General features: G+C 51.0%; 2 pseudogenes; both read right to left on the bottom strand.

Annotated features, from left to right (window-relative positions):
- Window positions 1-23,623, bottom strand: part of LOC120383895 — a 379,520-nt pseudogene that overhangs the window by 286,252 nt on the left and 69,645 nt on the right.
- Window positions 1,494-11,377, bottom strand: LOC120383946 (annotated as a pseudogene).

Genomic DNA, 23,623 nt, shown 5'->3' with positions numbered 1-23,623 from the left:
AACTTCTGAAGCTTTCATGGGTGAATACTCACTTCTTGAGTATTCTGAAATTAACTAGGGACAGCAGAGGTGGCCAACCTGTGGCTCTGGAGCGCATGCAGCTCTTCAGAAGTTAATATTCTGCTCTTTGCATAGGCGCTGACTCCGGGGCTGGAACTACAAACGCCAACTTTCCAAGGTGCCGGGGGATGCTCACTGCTTAAACCATGGCTGTGCCCCAGACCCTGACCCCATTCCACTCCACTCCACCCCTTCTCCTAAGGCCCCCACCCCTTCCCATGCCTCCCTCCTCCCTCCTTCCCCTCAGAGCCTCCTGCCCACTGCAAAACAGCTGATCGTGGTGGGCAGGAGGCATGGGAAGGGAGAGGGAGGCACCGATTGGCGGGTCCACCAATGGGTAGGAAGTGCCGGAGGTGGTGGTGGGGAGCTAATGGGGGACTGCTGACGTATTATGGTGGCTCTTTGGCAATGTACATTGGTAAATTCTGGCTCCTTCTCAGGCTCAGGTCGGCCACCCCTGTGTTACAGTCTCATCTTCAGTGACGTATAAATCTCTGTCCCTCTTGTGTTCCCTTTTCTTCTTCCTTCTCATTCATACTGTTCATTACTCACCATTTTTCTAGCCCTCATTTCCCATCCCTGTTTATTTCTCTGTGTCTCTTCCACTCTCCTCTGATCCCTGTCACAGACCATCCCCCTCATGTTCTCCATTCTTCCCCCTGAGTTTATCCCTTCCCCTCTCACTGGCTCTGGTTCCTTCCCCTCTCCAAAGTGTTTTCCTTTCATTGGTTTTATATTTAATTTTCACCCTTTCTCCAGGACTCTGTTTATTTTGTTTTACTTTATCTTTTCCTTGTGTTTTCTCAGTTCCTTCTGGCTCAGCCCAGCCTGGCCCCCCTGACTCAGTGTTGCTAATCCCAGAAGCTAAAAATCACAAGGCAGAACTGAAATTGACTCCACAAAACATGAGGTTTCCAAAAAAAAAATTATATAATGTGGCCTGGTTTATCTTGTGATTTTTTAACTCTCTCTGACCGTCCCCCATGGGTGTGACAAACACAGTGGTGCCAACCCTGCATCTACAGGGGAAGGTGACTTGGGCCCCTGCGGCAGGAGCTCTGGCTGGGAAACCCCAGTGAGATCTAATGACACCGATCTGTACAAACCGCTCCCTGCTGCTGCTTCTCCCCAACCCCGGATTGATTCGTGCTGTGTCCCTGCCACCCCCATCTCTGCCTGTGCCCAGCCCGGCTGTTAGTGCTGTCCTCTGCCCAGGCCCCACATCACTCCTCAGGGCCCCTCTGCTCCTCCTGCAGCCCCAGAGATTCTTCCCCCTCCCATCCCTGAGGCTGCTGAGAGGGAGGAGGAGGAGCTTCCAGCAGCCATAGAGATGAGGCCCCAGGGGCTGGGTAGACGGGAGTCCTCCAAGGTCATAGAGACTGGGATGTGAGAGGCTAGAGAGGCTGATTTCTGGTTCCCCCCTCTGCTGTGTCTCAGGGACACAGTCTGAGCTGGGATCCCACTACCCAGAACCAGGGTCGGATTCTTTCCCCAGGGACGGAGCCCGGCGGGAAAGTGAAGATCGGGGCCTCGTCACCAGCATCGATAAATGTCACCTGCCCCCGGTCACAGTCCAGACAAACCCGGATCCTGCTGGGGACCCGGCTCAGGGGCAGGGGGGTCTCAGGGTAGGTGAGAGCCTGGAACTGACCCCCCCACTGCCCCACAGCCCAGATCCCCCCTCAGGGCTATGGCTGATCCATCCCTTCCTCCCCACAGACTCTCTGGCCACCCCCACAGCCCAGAATAGCCCATCCCCCACCTCCACCTCCCAGCAATGTCTCCCCGAGGTGAATCCCTCACAGCCCAGCACACACAGCACAGTGTCAAATCTCTCAGGGTTGTTGGGCAGATCCTGCCGTGTGTCTCCCCGTCTCACACTTTTCTGATCCTCAGACAGGACGAGGTTGGGATGAGCTGTGTCTGGATCCAGAGTCACATTCACTGGAGGATGAGAGAATCAGAGAGCTCAGCCCTGGGGGAGACTGGGGCCATTTCTCACACTCCCAACAGCCCCATCCTGGCTGGGACAGGCCTGGATCCCAGGGAGCTGCCTCTGTCCTGGGTGCCTGAGACTGAGCAGAGATGTCACTGCAGTTCCTGGCCATGAACTCAGCACTAAGGTTGGTGTCAGGAGTGTTTGTGTGACTTCATCGTGGGAGCTCCTCACTGTGCAGTGTGTTGTTTTTAGGGATGTGTGTGTCATGGTCAGTGGTCATGGTCAGTGTCGGTTTGGTTGGTAACTTTAGCTACAATTTCATGAAGATGTTTTCTGATCATTTAAAGACAATTTCCAGCTGCAATCTCACCCTGTCTGAATGTTCCTAGGGATCCTCCTCTTTTTGTCTCCAGTGTAGACGGCAGAGTGTCTGGAGGGGGGAAGGAGAAAAGAGATGAGATTTCAGGCTTTCACATTTATAACAGCATCCCCACTCTGAACTCCTAGAGCTGTCTTTTAATTATGACAGAGAAACGAACCAAGAAATTTAATATAAAAAGATCTGAAACCATCTCTTTCCTCTCTCATTCAGATTCAGGCATCTTCCAGCAATGGGACCAACATCCTTGCAGCCTCACGACCATCCCAGGACAGACAATCTGTAAGTGAGATTTACTTTTCCCCTCCTCATCCCCTCCCTCCCTTCACACCCCAGTTGGTTTGTCTCATTCATTTGCTGTCTTTTGTCATAACCTAGACCCAGAGCCTGCAAAGACTTTGTCATAAAAGTAACTTTTCCCACTTTGGTCCCTTTGACACTAACGGGATGTTGAGAGTTTGTGAAATCCTGGCTCTAATTGTGAGCTGCTGGGTCTGTTTACTCAGCATCTCTACAGAGAGCAGCACAGTGGGGACTTTTCCACCACAGGCAGAAACAGGAATAACAATAAAATCACTTTCTCAGTGTGGAAACTGAGGGGTGACTCTGCTATTCAGTGGCTGCAGGGGCCGGTGCAGACCTTGGCACAGGCTGAGGAAGTTCTGAAGCCAGCCAGAGCTACATCCCTGTGACAATGGCCCCCGTGTGTCTTGCCCAGCGTTCAGAGTGTCAGAGGCCCAGCTTTACACTGCCCACCTCCCTCTGTCCCTCGTCCACCCCCCTCCCTCTTCCACCCGCCCTCACCACCCCCACCCCATTCCCAGCCCTCTCAGGAACCCGCCTTGTGCCTGCAGGTGCTGGGGAGGAGGCACAAGAGGCCCCTGTGCTGGAGGGACATTTGGCCCAGACTAGCTGCCACACGGGACCAGAACCCAGTGATGGGCAGGGTCCAGCTTTATAAAATGGCCTTTAATTTAGGGTCTAGATTTTGGGTGACGACTTTTAGGCACCTGGGGCCTGGTTCTCAAAGGGGTTGGGCATCTGCAGCTCCACTAACTCTTCCTGCAGCTGTGGAGGCTACATGGTTCGGGAGCACCTGCCCTGCAGCTCTCTAGTTGGGAGAGAGAAACCCAGGTGCCCCAGATTAGGCCATTTTGGGGAATTTGGGACTGAATGTTGTGACCTTTGTTAAGTCGTGAATTCATGTGAGATGTCCTGATGCCTGGGCCTCTGCTACGTCTGCTCCATTTGTCTGCTTTCCGCTAGTTATTCAGTTAAGTATTGAGAATTGGTACAAGGGTCATTTCTTATACACCTCTACCCAGACACTGAAAATGTACTGCCCAGGAACAGTTAACAAAGTCCAAAACCCCCTATGCAGAGAACAGAGTCAAAGTGACCTATATATAATCAGTGGCAATAAACAAATCAGAAACGAGAACAGTAACATGAAAATAGCTTATATAGCAAAAGCCCTGCCAATTAAGAAGTTTGTGCATGTTTATTGTATGAGTTATGTAAGATACTTAATATTTGTAACAGTCCAAGATGATTGAAAAAACTAAAATATATAATTTGGATCTGTAAAGAGGAATCTGAACTTCACAGGGAATTTCCTGTAACCCACCTATGGCCCAGAAGAAGATAACTGGCCACTACTTCTTTCAGTATGTCTGTAATTTCTTACTTTAACAGTAATTGCAATGGCAAGGCATGTTTGTGGTACAAATAAAGGTTTGGATTAGTCAACTGGAGTGTCTTGGACCCCAAGTATGTGGCATTCTCACCCAACTATTAAATAGATCCATCATCTAATAATCAACCAATTGGCCAGACCCATTCTATTCCCACAGTCTCAGCAGCTCATCCCAATTCCCCTCCTACATCCCTTCTCAGTACCTTTGAACTTCCTGAGAGTCTCCATTAGAGCAACAGTTTTCTGGGAGAAATCACTGAGTCTTAATTCTAATTTAGGAGAAATCTCATCTGACTGCTGGAACTTCCCCTTCTCACACCTAGAGAGAAACAATTTGACATGGTTATATTTCATTAATTGACTCGTTATAAATTCTGGCTAGTGACTCACTGTTCTAATGGGTCTAGAATTAGAATTCCTCTACTTCTCCCAGCTTCAGAGCAAGGCCGTGGCAGTGAACCTTTCCCCCCCCCCCCCCACAAAGGTTCCATTATTATTCTTCAGCTCTGGCCTGGAGAGATCAGCTCTGGGGACAAAAGGGGAATTGAGTCTCCATGGCCAATTCACTCCTTGGCCGCCATGCTCTGAGGGACAGGATGTTCCCAGATGAAGTGTAGAAATCTGTCTTCTAGGAACTCCCCCCTTCCCAGCTCATTCCACACAAGTCTCCAAACAGTCCTCAGGTAGGGAAGACTCTTGACGACTGCTGGTCTGGGCTGAATGGTGACCAGTGCCCCAGCCATGACAGGCCCATATTCCATCCTGACTATCCTTGGGCAGTCAGTCCACCAGGGTTGTGACATCGCTAGGAAATACTTGAGGTCAGTCCTTCCCAATGAATGGAGGATTCCAGAGTCTTCTATATAGAAGGTGAGAACCTCAAGATGAAGTTGATCAGAGAGATTTGTATCCAAAATATGACCTTCCCTGCACATTTTTCTATAGAGCCCTGGGGAGAAGTGGTGGTAACATCACCACCAAGCCGTTTCCCAGGGTTGTGAAGTGCAAGGGGGAGTGAGAGAGCCACATACCTGCTGAAGGTGCTTCTGACGTCCTAGAGGAGAGAAATAGAGAGAGGGAATTTCAGTCCCACCTGACACAGAAGAAGGGATATAGCAACTATGGGGAAAAGAGGCTGTGATCTGGCCCCAGGGCCATGTATTTGCTGAGCTAATGAGGCTTTTCCACTTTTTACATCACAGTGTCTGTAACATTTCAGAAATAATAGTCATTCACATCTCTGCAATACACATTGAGTTACACAGTGATCTCTGACTGCTGGACTCCTGTGCCCATGTTTTAGGAGCAGTCTTGTCACTGTGGTGGGGTCTGGAGTATTTCTAACTCAGTCTCACCTGCAACAATTCTGTCACTGGCTTCTGACACTTCCCCTCCATCTCACTGATCACGTTATTGAGACGGGAAATCTCCTGGGATAGTTTACTGACATTTTCATTCTGTATCTTCACTATCTCCTTGTCCAGCTTCTCCAGCTAGGCCAGCAGGAGTCGCTCTTGTTCCTTCAGGAACTGCTGCAGTCGCTGAAATTCAGACACAATCTTCTGCCTCTCGGTTTGTATATTTCTCTGTGAAGGAAAATAGGGCAAGGGCTGGTCAGGGACATGGATGGAGCCTGGGGTCCTTTCATAGCACGTTGAGTGTGTAGAAGGGAGAATTTTTTTCCAAATTCTAAGTCATCTGACTCTGAACAGTATCCTGTGCTTATTAGAGAGAGAATTATCTCACACCTTTCCATTTGGCCCCAGAATCTCATAACGGGACATTCCCATGTCTGACATGGTCTGGATAGTGCGTTATCAATGGCCTTGGAGATGGAGATCCAAAGCAGCAGGAGGTGAAAATAAGAAAATACTAAAGACTGTAAAACAACACATCTGGACAACACCCTCAGGCATAAAAGGTGAATGACAGGAATGGAGAGATTGTCAGAGCACAACGGGACTGCAAGCCAGAAATGAGCAGAGGGATAATTGTTTGGTCAAGAAACCGAGGTTATGGCTACACTTGAGAGTTGCAGCGCTGGTGGAGGCTTTCCAGTGCTGCAATTAGTAACTGTCCACACCTGCAGGGCACATCCAGCGCTGCAACTCCCTGGCTGCAGTGCTGGCTGTACACTTGGGTCTACTTGGGGTATAACGATTGCAGCGCTGGTGCTGTTATTGGCCTCCAGGGTATTAGGAGATATCCCAGAATGCTTTTAACTAAATTACTCTCTTTGTTTTGTTATGCTGCCTCTCTTTGTTTTGTTGTGAACTCGGGGCTCTGGGAGCTGCTTATCTAAAAAACAAACACAGCTCCTGTTTGCTGTGATCAATCTGTAACTGACTGTGAACAATCAAATGAGATAACCCACTACCTTGCTGTGAATGAGGCAGGCAGGGGGATGAGTGTTTGCTTGAGGATAGAAATAGCAGGGGCAGGGAGAGAAAGGGAATCTGTTGGAGCAGCTGCTTATCTGGTCTGCAGGCTGTTTGCAGTTAAGAGTAAGGGGTCAGGAAAATTTTCTGATTTTGCAAGGCAGGGAGCTGATACACAGTGTCAGCTCCAAAAATCCACTCTCTCTCTCTCTCTCCCCTGCTCCCTGTCACACTCCACCGCACCCTCCTCTTTTGAAAAGCACGTTGCTGCCACTTGACCGCTGGGATAGCTGCCCATAATGCATCACTCCCAACAGCGCTGCAAATGTGGCCACACTGCAGCGCTGGTAGCTGTGAGTGTGGCCACACACCAGCGCTTTCCCTAAACACCTGTACGACCAGCGCTGTAACTCCCAGCGCTGCAACTCTCAAGTGTAGCCATACCCCAAGACTTCAAAACCAGGGACACATGTCTCTATTTAAGCTGTAACTCAAAACAGTAAACAAAAATTGCACAAGAGGATTCCTCAAGATATAACTGAACATCCCCCAGACTCTGAGCTAACGGACAATGAAAACTGTGAAACCGAGGCATGAATGTGTAACAGTGGGGGTTTATTTTAGTGCACTGGATTTTCTAATTCGATATTCTGTTATTTCATTAATGTAAATTGTTTCCTATGAAGAGAGTGTAATTAAGCTAACAGTGGGTTTCAACCTGTGGTTGCTACAGACAATGGATTTCCAAAGGGGTCTCTGCACCCCCAATTCAAAATTATCAAATGCAAAAAGGTTGAAACACACTGGTTTATGGTGTAGGCCTATGTAGTAATTCCTGCTAAAACAACTAATTTTGATTTACTTGTGATTATTCCCCACTTAACGGATTTCTGCTTTACCAGCCCTAACTCATTGAGATAAAACATTACTGGGCCTCTAGATTGCCCTGCCTCTCGTTATTGCTCTGATTCAGAATGGCCCTTCATCTGGCTTGTTACAAATACAGGTTAATAATGATGGGCACCTACCAGATATTCCTGGCTTCTCTTCTCTTCTCTCACTTTCAATCCCAAGAGCTTTTCTCTCTCTTCCTTCAGCGTCTTCAAATGAGCCTGAATCTTTTCCTGAAGAAACAGAAACTGATTTGAGTGGTGTTATTGTTATTGTTAGGAGTGAGAGTGTTGATGAGTGGAGAACACAGTAGCTTTACGATATCAGCGATACCAAGGAATTGAAGTCATATTAATGGACTCTGGGAGTGTTTCATTTTCAGACTCCTTGAAATTGTTTGACCTTTTCCCCCCATTGATTTATACCACCATGACACTGGCATCACATCCTTGGATTTTTCTTTCACTGTGTGAAATATTTTGGTTTTGAGGAGGCTAAACAAACAAAGTGATACAAATCCCAGAAACCTCCTGGGATTCTCAGAGGAACCTGATCTCCACTGAATTTCAGCCCTGAACCCCTGGGGACTGGACTGGGTGGATAGAATTGGCTTGGGCACTAGGGCAAACCATATTCAATGTTTTCATTGTTGTCAAGAACAGTCGGGGTTTGCCCTAGTTCTGTCCTGGGCCCTTACAGAGGTAGGGCTGCCTGGGTGCCTCTTCCCCAGCTCAGCTCCCAGAAGCAGTGAGTTTCAGAGATTTCAAAATGCTGCACTGTGGGAGAGCAGTGTAAGGATTAGTGGAACCAGTTTGGCTGGTTCTTCAGCCTGATCCTGGTCACCACCACCCAGGGGTTAGTTTTGCTGCAACCCAGTCTAATCCCCATGGTATTTGGCATGGACCTGCGCTGTCTGGGGCCCTTTTGTGTGACGACTCAAGGTGCTTGGAGTCCACACGGTGTTTAGCCCCGTGATCTCCTCTAGTGCAGGCCAGCAGCATCTGAGTTTAACCCCTCGTGGAGCAGCACAGGAGTTCCGAATCCCAGTGGGAAACATCATCTCCCTGCAGGGCCTGCCACCTTTATCAAGGCATCTTTCCCTCCTAATGGCCTTTCTTAATTATTGCTCAATCAGGACACGGCTATAGCTGATTACTCCCAGTTCTGGGTGATGCAGGTTTGGCAGAAAATGTTCCCACTCTCCAGAGTGACAGGTTCTCTGAAATACTCCAGACAGATGGGACAAGTAGGTTCATGCTGGAATTTTTCCACAGGCTTCCTGTGTGGAGAGCTAGACTCAGCCCTGTGGGCTACCACGCCTGTCCCCGCAGGGTTTCCCCTCCACAGAAAGCCTGCAACCCATCTACAACTTCCTACGACTCACTGGTGGGTCACAAGCCACCATTTGGAAAATAGCACCCAAGGGGGTCTCAACTCCCTAACCCTGATTCTGAAATTCCTGCCAAGCCCACAGGATGGAGGGGAGACTGGGCCATGGCCTCCCCCTCGTGCCTGCTACCACTCCATCACCTAAAACATTCCCCACAGAAAAGTACAGGCACCTAAGTCTGCACTATGGAAAATGGACGGCTTTGAAATATGGAATGGTGGCCACCCATGATGACCTATCGCAATTGCCAGTGTATGCAAACACCGCCCTCTTTAATTGTTCCCCGCTCCCAGCCCTGGTTCTTTCTTTATCCACCTGCTGCAGATCGTCTTCATTAGACGGTGACTGTGGGCTTTTTGCCTGACTTGGGACGTATGTGTACCTGGTAGTGTGGGTCCCTTTTGAGGGCACTTAACACCACTGTGACCCCTCCTCTCTCCACTGTGCAATAACAGAGCCAACTTTGACTCCACTAGGAGTCTTGTTACAGGCTGCAGAGCTGAAATCTCTGATACCTGGGTCTAAGCATTAGACCTACCTTGGGCTAGTGGTGCACCAGCACTGAGGCTCCCCTGCTACCAGCTAAACTCACTGAGCACTGAAGTTACTAAGAGTTGAGATCACCGAGAGCTGTGTTAAGTTGGGGAGGCTGAAGACAAGTTGGTGAGTGGCTAGCAGGATGGCTAGCGGAGAGGCGCGGGAGAGCGGAGCGGACAGCAGGACGGCTAGTGGATTAGGTCCTCCTTTGAGCAGGGGTTGGACTAGATGACCCCCTGAGGTCCCTTCCAACCCTGATATTCTATGATTCTATGTCTGTACAGTGCCTGGCACAACAGGGCCCTAATCTCTCCCTGGGGCCCAGAGATGCCACTGCAATAGAAATCAGTACATTCTATTGATTATAAATTATTATTGTCATTATTAATGTCAAGATGGAAATCTTTATGGGCATATGGTTTCCACACTGAAATCTATGGCCAAAATCTCCAAATTGAAATCTGCAGGCCTAGGACTCTCTCTCTGTGGCCTCAGGAGATGTGGAAGAAGAACGATGCCGGTCACAGGATGGCTGGCCCTATAAAGAGACAAGGGTCTCTGCCCCACCTGTGATAAACCAGTTCTGCTCCCCAGGCGAGGACAATGAAGGAGCAGTGATCACGGCTGGGTGTGACATAGCCACTTCTCCTCCCCAGGTGGGGAGAATGAAGGATCATGGAATAGGGGGGTGCCATGTAATCCAACCAGGCCTGGGGTAGGTAAAACAGAGGCCTATGGAGAGCCAGAGGGAGGAGACCCATGGAGAAGGCAGAGGAGGCCTGGGATCTTCTTCAGTGTGATAAGGCCGAACTCCAGACTAGAAGACCTGGGAGTCACTGCTGGGAGAGCAGGGATGTTACTGGCCGCAGAAAAGCCATTGTGGATCCTGTCTTCCCCGAGTGCATCATGTTCCCCCTCCTCCCCGCTCCCTCCCAGTACCTGCCACCACAAATCAGCTATTTCACAGCAGGAAGCGCTGGGAGGGTGGGGGGAGAACCAGGAAAGGAGGCGGAGTAGAGGTGAGGTGGTGGGGTGGGGCAGGGAGCTGCTGGTGGGTGCAGAGCACTCACCAATTTTTCCCCATGGGTGCTCCAGCCCCAGGGCACCCATGGAGTCGGTGCCTATGGTTGCAGGATGGGAGCTCCACTCCTGTGCCTCCCCCCAAAGTCTCATGAGGGTGGGACTCCCTTCCTGTCTGTGTGAGGAGCTCTGCAGGAAAAGGTTGAAGAGGATGAGTGCCAACAGGACAGCCCCAGCTACATCCTACTGCTCCCTCAGCCCCAAGGAGAGGAGCAGCACAAATATGGTGTTTATAGCTTTGGGAAGGGGTGGAAGTGAGGAAGGACAGAGAATGTTTATGGAGAGCCACACTTCTCCACCTGCATGAGCCTTGGGAGGATTCCCAATTGCTGGGAAACCTCCCTAGGCCTGAAACCCCTCGTTCCTCTCCAATGGAGCTTACTGAGTGGCTGTCTGGGGCTAAAGGAAACTCTAATGCTGGGTGTCAGGGGGTAGCCCTGTTACTCTGTATCTACAAAAACAACAAGGCGTCTGATGGCACCTTAAAGACTAACAGATTTATTTGGGCATATAAGCTTTTGTGGGTAAAAACCTCACTTCTTCTAATACTGGGGGAAGGTGAGTTCCCCAAGGCTCTGGTTATAAAAATAACAATAGGTTATTTTCCTACCTTGAATTCTTCAGCAGCTTCCTCTGCAGGAATGACGGTGTGATCTCTGTGCTCCTTGGATCTGTCACACACCAGGCAGATGGGGATTTCGTCCTCTTTGCAGAACAGTTTTAGAGGCTCCTTGTGTTTCTCACACAGTCTCTCTGGTTCTGGTTCCTTCTCTGTCTGCAACCTGAGTTCTCTGGCTGCTTCCACAACATTCCTGAGCTGCCTGTTCAGCCTGAGGTTCCTCTGGGGAAAGATCTCTCTGCACTGAGGGCAGGAGACGTCGCTAGTGAATCCCCCCCAGCACTGGGTGATGCAGGCTCGGCAGAAATTGTGATCACAGTCTAGAGACACTGGATCTTTAAAATAGTCCAAACAGATGGAACAGGTCAGTTCATCCTGGAGACTTTTTGCTGGATTCGCAGCAGCCATGACCTCTAGTGCAGGAAAGAGACAAGAGAGGAGTTTAGGTTCACTTCCTTCTTCTCAGAAATGGGCTGATTGAACTTTGTACCATTAGATGTTTCCTTTCTGGGTGCAGTCTCATGTGATTTCTTCTCTGTGGACTGTAAAGAGCCCTTGAATGAAGTGTGATGAGTCTAAATTGTCACCAGCTCCTCCGAAACATGTGCCAGGCCCCAAACTTTGGACTAGTCCCTTGGCTCAAAAAGGGGTAACAAGCGACTTGGGGGTTTCACTGCCTGACATGAGGATCTGATGGGGCAGCCTGGCAAGGAGGGTGAGAATCACAGCTGCTGACTCCTACCGCCTGTTCCCTACCTGGCCTTCAGGCTCCTTAGGACCCATGTCTCCAGAGCCGTCCTCAGCCATAGGCAGAACAGGCAGCCGCCTAGGGCACCACTAGGTCTGGGGGCACCGCTCTGCTGAGAGGCCGGACAGATGGGAAGCAGTGGAGCATGTAAGAGCTCTCTAGGGCTGCTGGGTCCTAGAGAGAGTCGAATGCAGCACAGTCTGAGGGAGGGGATTGGCTGCTGGGGTCTCTGGGAAGGGGTGGGGGAAGGAACTCACCTGTAGGGTGACCAGATGTCCCGATTTTATAGGGACAGTCCCGATTTTGGGGTCTTTTTCTTAGATAGGCTCCTATTCCCCCCCACTCCCGTCCCGATTTTTCACATTTGCTGTCTGGTCACCCTAGGTGGGGGTAATTGGTGCCTATATAAGACAAAGCCCCAAATATCAGGACTGGCCCCATAAAATCAAGACAGCTGGATCTGGTCACCCTAGCTGGGGAGCATGTCTCTCCCCCGGGCTGGCAGTGATCCATCTCATCTGGGGGGGAGCTGCACAGGGCAGGATGAGCTGCTGTGGCTCCATGGGTGCCCCGTCCCTGAGATCAGATCCTGTGCTAACTTCACCATGGTCGTTGGGCTGGCGGTGGTGCCCATTGGTGTGTGTGATGAGGGTTTGCTGCTGCTGTTGCCACTCTGCACCCCAAGAGGTGGATTTTGGGGTCCTGCAGTTTTCCACCTATCTCCTCCTCTACTGCAGCTATTGGACCAGCAGGCTGGGGAGTGAGCCAAGCATGAAAGCAGTACTGAGTTGCCATTTAGATTGTCATTTAACAACTTTGTTTGCCAAAAGAGCTTGCTAACAACCCTGAATTAAATTTCAATATTTTTGTTTTTAAAAAATCAATATCTTAGCCAAAAACAGAAAATTAAGTTGTTGACAATTATTTGTGACAAGTTTGGTATGGGGAAGGGAGTGGGCCAGTTTTCATCAGGGAAACAAAAAATGTTGACTGACTTTCCTATAGCCCTGTTACTGCTAAATAGAGCCCTCCAACAACTGTAATATGCTCATCTCCTTACTAATGTATAGAGCAGGGGTCGGCAACCTATGGCACATGTGCCAAAGGTGGCACGCGAGCTGATTTTCGATGGCACGCAGCAGTGGGCTGAGCAGCTGGCAGCTGATACACTGGCTGAGCCACTCAACCCGCTGTCGGCCTGGGGTTCCATTCACTTAGCTGGTAGTGGACTGAGCAGGACTAAATTCAATGAAATAGGAAAACAAGAGTAACTAATGACAAAGTGCAAGAACCTAGAGCAGTGGTCCCCAACCTTTTACCGTGGCAGTGGATGAGCATCTGCCGAAATTCGGTGGCATTTCAGTGGCGACGCCTCTGGATGACACTGCTTATCGGCGGCAAGCATCATCATCCAGAGGCATCGCCGCCAAAATGCCGCCGAATTTTGGCAGCATTTTGGTGGATGCTCGTCTGCCAGCCAGTATGCAATTGCACTGAGAGGCCCCTACAGGCGCCATGGCACCCGCAGGCACCGCGTTGTGGACCCCTGACCTAGAGAGCCTCCTGAAGCACGGCGATCGTTTTGATTTAAATGGCCTTGAACTGTACGAAGAATTGAGTACACTGTCATCAATGTTGCCACATGCAAAATCGATAATGGACATTGTACAGTTTACTCATACCAGCAAACTTGTTGACATATATCCTAATGTGTACATTGCCACTCGTATTCTACTGACAATTCCTGTAACAGTAGCATCAGGAGAACGGAGTTTCTCAAAACTAAAGCTCATTAAAAACTACCTCCGCTCTACAAGAGTCAGGAACACTTGACTGGTCTTGCTATTCTTGCAATCAAACAACACATCACTTTGTCTTTGTCATACAATTACATTATTACTGATTTTGCAGCCAAAAAAGCCAGAAAGATTGTTTTTAATTAAGAACTAATCCTTGTTTCAATACCTCTTCATATAAATTTCCAATAAAATGTTGACAAATTAAAAAAATTACATTATTTGCATCATTCTGTCAAATCAGAATTTTTTCTATAGTGCTACTTCTTTAGTGCTAGTCCATCAGCACTACAGTGTGCTTAATTAAGTTAAACTGGTTTTAATAACATGCATGTGGCAAGTTTTCCAATAGTGTAAGCTTATATTTGTGTTGCTAAGAGCAAGACAGGCACAGGGGCACCAGTTTAATAATCCTGCCTAGGGCACCATAAATCCTAAGGACGGCCCTGCCCTTAGGACCATTAAACCAGGGATGCAGCTCTGGCTGGAGCTCAGCACTTGCCTGGCTGCTGCTAAGGACTGGCCCTTGCAGCCACTGAATAGGGGGCCTATTGAACCAGCCTGCTCCCTGCCTCAGTTTCCCCATCTATACAATGCCTGTGTGTCTCTTCGCATTACAGTCTATGGAGGACGAGGGTCTCATGGTGCTGAGCTCTGAGCAGCCGCAAAAAATTGTTTGTGAAAACCCCTGATGGGATGGGAGCCTGTGAGTGGAACAGGAGCCGGACCCAGAGATGCAGCAGTGCGATGACTTCAGCGCTAGGACCCAGGAGCTGCCGGGAGGCGGCTCCGGGGCAGCGAGCGCTGGGCTCAGGCCCGGCCGCAGGAAGTGACTCGCAGCCGCTGCAGTGACTCTGGTTCCCAGCGAGATCCCCGAGCCCCGGGGGGCGGCTGGTGCTGGGAGCCCAGAGCCCTGGCTGCAGCCGGTGTACCATCAGAAACATGAACCGCTCCCGATTTGCTACTTTGGCTGCACTGAGCATGCGCAGCCGAACTGAGCATGCCCAGTAACCTCCGCTGTCGCCACTGCCCTCTCTCTGCCCTCACTTCTACTCACGATTTGCTGCCTGCTCTTTGGGGGCGTTTAAAATGCTCAAGGGGGCAAATCGCAGCGGGGGGGCTGCCAGGGTCTGAGCGGGGGACACAAATTTACTGGCCAGAAGGGTTCAAGCTGCTGTAGGCAGCGGCAGGAGAGAGGCTGAAGGGGAAAAATCGGGGGTGGGGGGTGGTAGCCGCGGTTAAGCCCAGAGGGGGAGACGCTGCCAGACCCTGTGCGGGGCCAAAACCCCGTTTAGGGAGGGTGGGGCACAGTGGCCCCTCGGGATGAGCCACCTGCTGGGCTCGCAGATCTGGGGTGTCGGGGCTGGGGGCACAGGCTGTTTTCAGTTGTGCCCCGTGTCAGCCCCGGAGCAGGGGGCGGGTTCCTGGGGCTGGGTCTTAAAGGCACCGGCAGCCCGATTCCTACACTGTCAAAGCGTAGACAGCGCAGCTCCTCTATCTTATATAAGTGCTGCGGGGCTGTTACTGCTCCAGCCAGGAGACTGAATGTGGGGAAATATTGTACAGACGCCCCCTCCCTCCCTCAAACTCTGCCTCTCACATTTTGACTATGTAAAAGTCTCTTCTATCATTTTCTATGTCTATATGAAATCCCTGCAGCTCCTTTCTCTTATACAACGTGCTGATTTGGTAACTCCCTCCCAGAGCCCACATGTCTGTACCCCCTCCTGCACCCCAATCCCCTGCCCCAGGTCAGAGCCTGCACCCGTCACTCAAACTCCCCATAGCCTGCAACCCTCCTGCACCCCCAACTCCATCCCAGAGCCTGCACCCCAAACAGGGCTGGATTAACCTGTTGTGGGCCCGGTGCTAAACATATTTGTGGGTCCCCATGGGGGAAATGGGGACATGAGGCATGGGGGCAGAGTCCTCAGAGCGAGGGGCTGACTTGGGGCAATGGGATATGAGTCATGGCACGGCAGGGACAGCCCCACTCCATCCAGCCCAGTACAAGGGCACTGTTTACAAACCAGGAGCTGCCAGACCCATGCTGTCCAGCCCAGCCCTGCACTGCCATTGTGCTTCTTCCCCTTGGGTGTGGGCCCATGCTGCACCATGCTACCCCCTGCTCAGCACCCCTCTGGCTCCCTACGCGCAGTGCCACACCACCCAGAGACCCCCACAAACCCCCTGCCCAGCACCCCTCCGACTCCCTATGCCCAGTGCCACACCACCCAGAGACCCCCACAAACCCCCCTGCCCAGTGCACTCCCAGATCACTCCCCCACCCACTCAGAACCCCCCCACAGATCCTCTCACTGACCAGTGCCCCCCAGCTGAAGACCCCCCACAGCCCTCCCACAACTGCACAGTGCCCCACACCTTCCCACCCAGAGCCCCTACAGATCCCCTCACTGTCCAGTGCCCCACACCTTCCCACCCAGAGCCCCCTACAGATCCCCTCACTGTCCAGTGCCCCCACCACCACAACTGCAGTGACCCGCACAGACCCCCACTTCCCAGCACCCACACCCACACAGATCTCCCCACTGACAGGCCCCCAACACATAGATCTCCCAGTGCCCAGCACCTACCCAGACCCCTAGAGACCTACTCTCCCAAACCCTAGCCCCAGCCACAGTAGCTGGCCCTGATGGGAGGTGACTGTGGCTGCGAGGCTGAGATGGCAGCGCAGCCAGAACTGGTCCTGGGGCAGGAGAACTCTGGCCTCTTGGGAGTGGTGGAAGCAGCCAGGCTGGAGCAGGAGCAGAGCCTACCGGGGCCAGGCTCTCTCAGGACCCAGCTGAGCCTCCCCCCTCCCCAACTGTTCCCTGTGAGTGGCTGAGACTGGCGCAGCCTCTGCACCAGTCCCAGGTGGCTCTTCCCCCGGGGAGGCAGGTGGGGCCCCACAGGTCCCAGGCAGTGGAGACAGCTCATAGCTGGAGCAGTGCTGGGTAGCGGGCAGATCCCTGAGATGTGACTCCCGCGATCCTACCCAGCCCACCCACACCATTGGCCCCGTGGCAAGCAGCCTTGCAGAGCACACACCTCTCTCTCTCCCTGCTTTCCTATCACCAGTTATGTTACTACAGGAATGAAATCGAGACATCCCATAAAACAGCTAGTTCCACATTGTTCTTCAAACCTCAGATCATTGAAATGTAGCTTTGCATTTGAGATACTATATGACTGTAGTACATTTTGCACCGCCTGCATCTACACTGACATCAGGAGAGGAGAAGAGGACAAGACTGTCCCTAGCATATATGATTTTAAAGAAAGGAGAGACACACCCACCCACTATCAATACAACAAGAAGGGAGAACAGTAGCTGGTGCCAAGAGAGAAGATGCAATGAAACCCTTCTGTACCCACAACTGATGTCTGAAAAGCATCAGTCACTCTGCAGATCAAAGAAAGAAAGAGCAGCCAGTTTCAGACAGATAGGATCCTTATGACCTATATAGGAGAAGTGTACTTCCCTATAGCAGTTTCCCACCATAATAAATAAATCCATAAGAAAATTAACCAAAAATTAAGATTAGGAATCTGATTGAAATTATGTACATTTTCAGCATTAGTTTAGTATGAAAATATTGCAGCTACTTTTCTTTTACTCCTGTCTTCATAAAAAGCAACAGAGTTATAACATATAATTACAAAGACTAAAGTGCATGCTTTACTATAATTAGGACCAGGCAATCCAAGATGAAAACTACACCGTGGCAGAGCCCTACAACCAGGTCTTTGAGGCCAATCCCTTTATCAATACAATCCTCAACCAAAATATGAGGAAGGAGACGAGTCACCCTCAAACTTTTGACAATAGCTCAAGGTCAGACACCCAGAAGACCAGCGCCATTCGTATTCTGGTTTTGGATAAAATACTTGATCTTGCCTACATCATAGAAACCTTCCTCTCTCCAAGTCTATACCCCACTACACCCTTTAGCGATAAAGTAACCATTAAAGAAGTTCTGAATCAGTCGTCTTTCTTCCCAATTTAGGTTTAACAATAAAGCTGCAACTTAAGTAGCTATGGGAGATGACAGTGCAACTGCTAGGTATTGGTGGGGGAAAAGTGTGCTACTAATGTCCTGGATATACTGGCAGGGCCGGCTTTAGGCTAATTCAACTAATTCCCCTGAATCGGGCCCTGCCCCTAAGAGGGTCCCGTGCCCAAGCCCTGGTTCGGTGTATTGGCAAGAGTCAGTGCACTGTACCGGGGTGGCCCGGCTTCTCCAGGGGACAATTTAAAGGGCCTGGGTGCCCTTTAAATTGCCACCACTGCCACACTGCTGGAGCCATGGGGTAGGGCTGTTGGGATCTGTGGGCTACTTAAAAAGTCCATCGCCCCCGTTGCTTCTATTGCCCTAGCCCTTTAAATAGCCACTGGAGCCCCGCCGCTCCCCCAGGGCTCCGGCAGCTGTGTACATGGCCAGGGCTGTGGAAGCAGGGGAGCCCCAGGTGGCTGCTGTTACTCTGGTGGGGGAGGGAGGAGGAGGAGGGAGCACTTACCATACCGGGTGGTCTGTACCCCCTGTACCTGCACCCCCTGCCCTGTCTCCAGCCAACCCCTGCTGCACCCCCCCTGCCTGAAGCCAGCCATTCCTGCACTCCTCTGTCTTCAGCACTGCCAATCTATGCCGCACTGCCAATCTATGCCACACCCCCCTATGGCCCTGCTTGAAGCCAGCCAGCCCACCCCACCCCACCCACCCCTGTCTCCAGCCATTGCTGCACCCCTTGCCCTGCCTGCAGCCAGCCCCATGTCCACTGGTGCCCTGCAATTCCCTGGGCAGTAACCCTGCATACCTGCTTCAATGATGGGAGAAGAGAGCAGCTGGTACCCACACATGTGCACACCCTAGGGTGACCAGACAGCAAGTGTGAAAAATCAGGATGGGGTGTAGGTTAATAGGATCCTATATAAGAAAAAGACCCCAAGATTGGGACTGTCTCTATAAAATCGGGACATCTGGTCACCCTAGCACACTCCCAGGGAGTGGCGGGGACCAGGGGCGGCTCTAGACCCCAGCGCGCCAAGCAGGCACGTGGGGCGGCTCTTTCCTGGGGCGGCATTTGGCTCGGTGGACCTGCCGCAGGCATGCCTGCGGCAGGTCCACGAGCCGACAGCGGACCTGCCGCAGGCATGACTGCGGCGGGTCCCCTCTTCCCGCGGCTCGGTTGAGCTCCCGCAGGCATGCCTGCGGCAGGTCCACGGAGCCGCGGGAAGAGGGGACCCGCCGCAGTCATGCCTGCGGCAGGTCTGCTCGTCCCGGGCTCCGGTGGACCTGCCGCAGGCAGGCCTGCGGGAGCTCAACCGGAGCCGCGGGAAGAGGGGACCCGCCGCGGGACCGGGGAAGGGCGGCGCAGCGCACCGCGCTGCTTGGGGCAGCCTGATTTCTAGAGCCGCCCCTGGCAGGGACCCACACATGTGAAGCGGAGTTCATTTCTAGTTCAGGCCCATCTTTTTAAAAAAGAACTGTAGGTAGTGTTAACATACAGCCATATTTTCCTGGACATGTCAGACTTTTTGGTTTTTAAATTGCTGTCTGGGAGGAATTTTTAAATCTGGAAATATAGTAACCCTATTGGTACCAGAAATACATATTCTGGCACATCCCTTAAATCAGAACTTTTCATAGGGAACCGGTTGCTAAGAAAGGAAAGGCTTTTTTTTCCCCACCTTTTTTTCCTTTTTTTTAAAGTCATCCCTGCTGGGGCACCGCTGAAAATGTTTGAACTGGGTGGGCCCCAAACTTCCTAAAGCCGGCCCTAACTAGTCTGTTCACTGTTATAGCTTTTAATATGCTACTGCAAACACTGTAATAGAGCATTAATGTCCCAATGTACTGTAGCTTGTTTTAACTTACCGTAATACTAGAAGTGGTGCATGTGAACATTGCCATAACGAGGGCAAGGCGAGTGAGGCATTTGCCTCGGGCACGGAAAGTGAGGGGCTCAGAAAGTCTCTCCTTCAGCGGCAATTCGGCAGCAAATCCTTCCCTCTGAGAGGGACTGTGGTACTCGTTGCCGAAGTGCCGCTGGTCGTCTTCAATGGAGAGGGGCAGCGCATACGGCTCTTTTGCAGAAATTCGTTGGTGGATCCTTCCCTCTAATAGGGAAGAGTCGGACATGCTGCCTCTGTTCCTTGCCTTATGTGCCAAAAATCCCTACTGACGGCTCTGCATGTGAAGCTCTCTTAAAAGCTGACACTACAGTAGTGATATTCCCTAGCCAGCATGCATAGGGCTGGGTGTGGGGAAGGGGAGTGAATTTAGGTATAAGTAACATCTCTCACACCAAACAGGAACTTTTACAAAGTTCATTATTATGCCTTGTCTTACAAACACCAAAAACTATTATTACATATGCAGAAAGGTCAATAATCACCCCCTCCCCATATATACAGAGTTGTGCTTCTGCATATAGTATCTATGTCAGATTAATATTGAGTTACCAGCTGTTCAGGAATCAGTCAAGAGTCAGCTGCCAAGCCACATGTTGATTTCTATTGCAAACTGTATGGGTGACCCTTGAGGCATTCTGAAGCAAGAGATTACTGTAAAACTGTAAATAAGACATAGAAAGAATAAAATTTTCCTAGGTTTTGTTTGTCAGATTTATTGTATTTTGTATAGTAGGTGTTTAATATAAAAACCAGGTAGTATGGTTTACAATGTTTTAACAAGAGATTATTCTATTACCATTATCCAGTCAACTTGCACACTATTTTGAATTAGTGATAATTCACAGAGAGAGAAAGAAGAAAGCTGAATTTAGATAATTATTAACCAGATTCCTGGTTATTCACCAGCCACTTTGCTTCAGTCCATGGCATAAAGCATCATAAACCCAGGACAGTATTGACAAGATAATATTCACCTCGAATTTGCATCTGCTACACTCCCCGCCCCCGCCTCATTCCCAGTCACAATATTCAGGATATAGCCTAGTGAGAAAGTGGCCTGGCTGAAGCATGTAGCTGCCAACTGAAAACTAGTACTGAGTACAATAGCCTTGAGAACATTGCTTAATTCTGAGCACTGTGTCTGCAGTGAGATGCAGGGTGGCCCTGGTGCCATGGCACCATTGTAAAGTCGATACTGACTCTAATCCCATAGGCGGCAGGTTTGTATAATTTTTGGTGGTGCCCAAAATGGTGGTCTATCTCCCCGCTCTCGCCCTGTAAGCCGATATAAAATTAAGCTACAACGCATCAGAAACACACGATTACAAGGGTCATTTAAAAGTGGAAAGTGAGAAGCAGCACTTGCCTGCTTCAATATACGGTATTAAATTTTGTTACACCTGTTGTGCCAAATTGGGAATGTTCTTAATGTTTTCTCAGAATACTGTGTGGATGCCTCAGTTTCCCCTGCAAGGTGCCAACTGAAGGTGTTGGGGACAAAGAGATCAGGTGGCCTCCTTGTCCAGAAGAGATACAAAGGCTAGAGGAGGGAGTGTCAGTTTGGAGCTGGCTGGGGAAATGGGGAGAGGCCAAGAACTTGGGTCTAGGCTCCCCACCCTCCAAGATGGACCTGACTGAGGGGTCATTTTCTGTACCTACAAGCTCTGTTTAATCTGTGTTCCTGTTGTCTAACAAACCTTCTATTTTACCGGCTGGCTGAGAGTCACGTCTGACTGCAGAGTTGGGGTGCAGGGACCGCTGGTTGCCCCATGACCTGCCTGGGCACACTCGCTGCAGAAAGTGCACGGTGTGGAAAGAGCTGAATGCTCCGAGGTCAGACCCAGGAAGGTGTAAGCTTCTTGTCCTGGAGACAGTACGCTCAGAGAGAGGAGTCTCTCGCAGAGTCCTGACTGGCTTTGTATGGAGTAGTTCCAAAGCATCACAGCATCCCCTTCCACACCATGGGCTTCCCGGAAGTCTGCACAGGCACTGACACTCCCTCCTCTGCCCTCTCTCTCTTTTCCAGGCATTAGGAGGCCACCTGATCTCTTTGTTCTCCAACACCTTCAATTGGCAGCTTGCAGGAGAGTGGCCCAGGCCATCAGGTGCCCGGAGACAGGGTTTCGGCCATTCTCTGTGCAGACAGCATCACACTGGCCCTCTAGGGCTCTACAACAATCACACCCCCTTATCCCACCATCTAGATCCTTGAGAAATGCATAGGGGAAACTGAGGCACCCACACAGTATTCAGAGAAAACATTAAGAACATTCCCACTTTGTAACACCTGTATACAACTAGTTATATACTTTAAAGGGGTGTAAAATAATCAAGTATTGTGCTAAACACAATGATACTCCAAACTGACCACCACATTTAAGTTGCACATTTTTCCCCTCAGGTGAGGGCTCTGGGGTGGGGCTGGGGATGAGGGGTTCACAGTGCAGGAGGGTGCTCAGGGTTGGGGTGCTGAGGGTGCAGGCTCTGGGGTGGGGCAGGGCTGGGGATAAGTAACTTGGGATGCAGACAGGCTGCCCCAGGGCTAGGACCAGAGAGGACTCCCCCCCACCCCATTATCAGCAGCAGCAAGCTCCAGGGGAGGGATCCCTCCTCTCCCCCCGCAGCACACTCACTCTGCAACACAGTCACTGCACATGCTCCTAGGGACTCTCTCAGGTCCAGAAAGCCCACTCGCCTTCCCTGTGGTGGGTATCGGGTGGCACAGAGTCCCTGGGCGATGCTCTGGAACTGCTCCCCACCAAGCCAGTCAGGACTTTGGGAAGCCTCCTCTCCCTTGGAGCAGACTTTTTCAGGGCAAGAAGCTCACACATCTTCATCTCCTGGGTCTCTCCTTAGTGCATTCAGCATCCTCTGCCCCTCCATGTGCTTCCCACAGCGATCCCACCCCAGCGGGGTCCAGGGGAAGCCACAGGGTCCTGCCCCCCCACTTCGCAGTCAGACATGACTCTCAGCCAGCCAGTAAAACAGAGGTTTATTCGGTGACAGGAACACGGTCTAAAACAGAGCTGGTAGGTACAGCGAACAAGACCCCACAGCCGGGTCCATTCTGGGAGCAGTGAGCCAGACCCCCATCTGCACTTCCCTCCTCATCCCCAGCCAGCTCCAGACTCCCAAACCCCCTCCAGCCCCTCCTCTCTGCTCAGTTCCTTTCCTGGGCCAGGAGGTCACCTGACCTCTTTGTCTCCAACACCTTCAGCTGGCACCTTTGCAGAGGAGGGCCCAGGCCATCAGTTGCTAGGAGACAGAGTGCCAGGCATTTAGGTGCACTGGCCCTTTGCTCTGTAGCAATCACACACCCTGATCCACCACCTAGATACTTTAGAACTGCATAGGAGACACTGAGGCACAAACAGATTATTCAGAGAAAACATTAAGAACATTCCCAGCTCGTCACACCGGGGTGAGGGGCTGCCATCATGTGTGGCCTCCCCACCCCTGCTATTCCCCCTGCGTGCTCTGTACCCACAAACCTTACCTCCCCTTTTCATGTATTCACACACAAATGAGTGGAAGTGCGCACCTCATTCATCCAATAGGTCAATTTGGCACATTAGCCAAGAGGAAGCAAATCGTGAGTGTTTTCGACCACAAACCCCATCCCTCCAGATTTGCAACCATCCCTGGACCAGTGACAGGTGCACAACCATCCCTGGACCAGTGACTCATGCATAACCATCCCTGGACCAGTGACAGGTGCATAGGCAGCCAAGTCACTGGAAATAATCAAGGAGGAAGCCAGTGGAAAAAATGAATGGGGCCACTCTGGTTATCATCTTGGGGTCTGGGGCGTGCTCTGTACCCACAAACCTTACCTCCCCTTTTCACGTATTCACACACAAATGAGTGGAAGCGCGTGCCTCAATCATCCAATAGGTCAATTTGGCACATTAGCCAGGAGGAAGCAAATCGTGAGCGTTTTCGACCACAAACCCTATCTCTCCAGATTTGCAACCATCCCTGGACCAGTGACAGGGGCACGACCATCCCCGGACCAGTGACAGGTGTGTAGGCAGCCAAGTCATTGGAAATAATCAAGGAGGAAGCCAGTGGAAAAAATGAATGGGACCACTCTGGTTATTACCTTGGGGTCAGGCGAATGCTCTGTACCCACAAACCTTACCTCCCTATTCACGTATTCACACATAAAAAAGTGGAAGAGCATGCCTCAAGCATCC

The sequence above is a fragment of the Mauremys reevesii genome, linkage group 15 (assembly GCF_016161935.1).
Source record: "Mauremys reevesii isolate NIE-2019 linkage group 15, ASM1616193v1, whole genome shotgun sequence".
Taxonomy (NCBI): domain Eukaryota; kingdom Metazoa; phylum Chordata; order Testudines; family Geoemydidae; genus Mauremys; species Mauremys reevesii.
The sequence above is the reverse complement of the archived record's forward strand: the minus strand, read 5'-3'. Positions and strand labels throughout refer to the sequence as shown.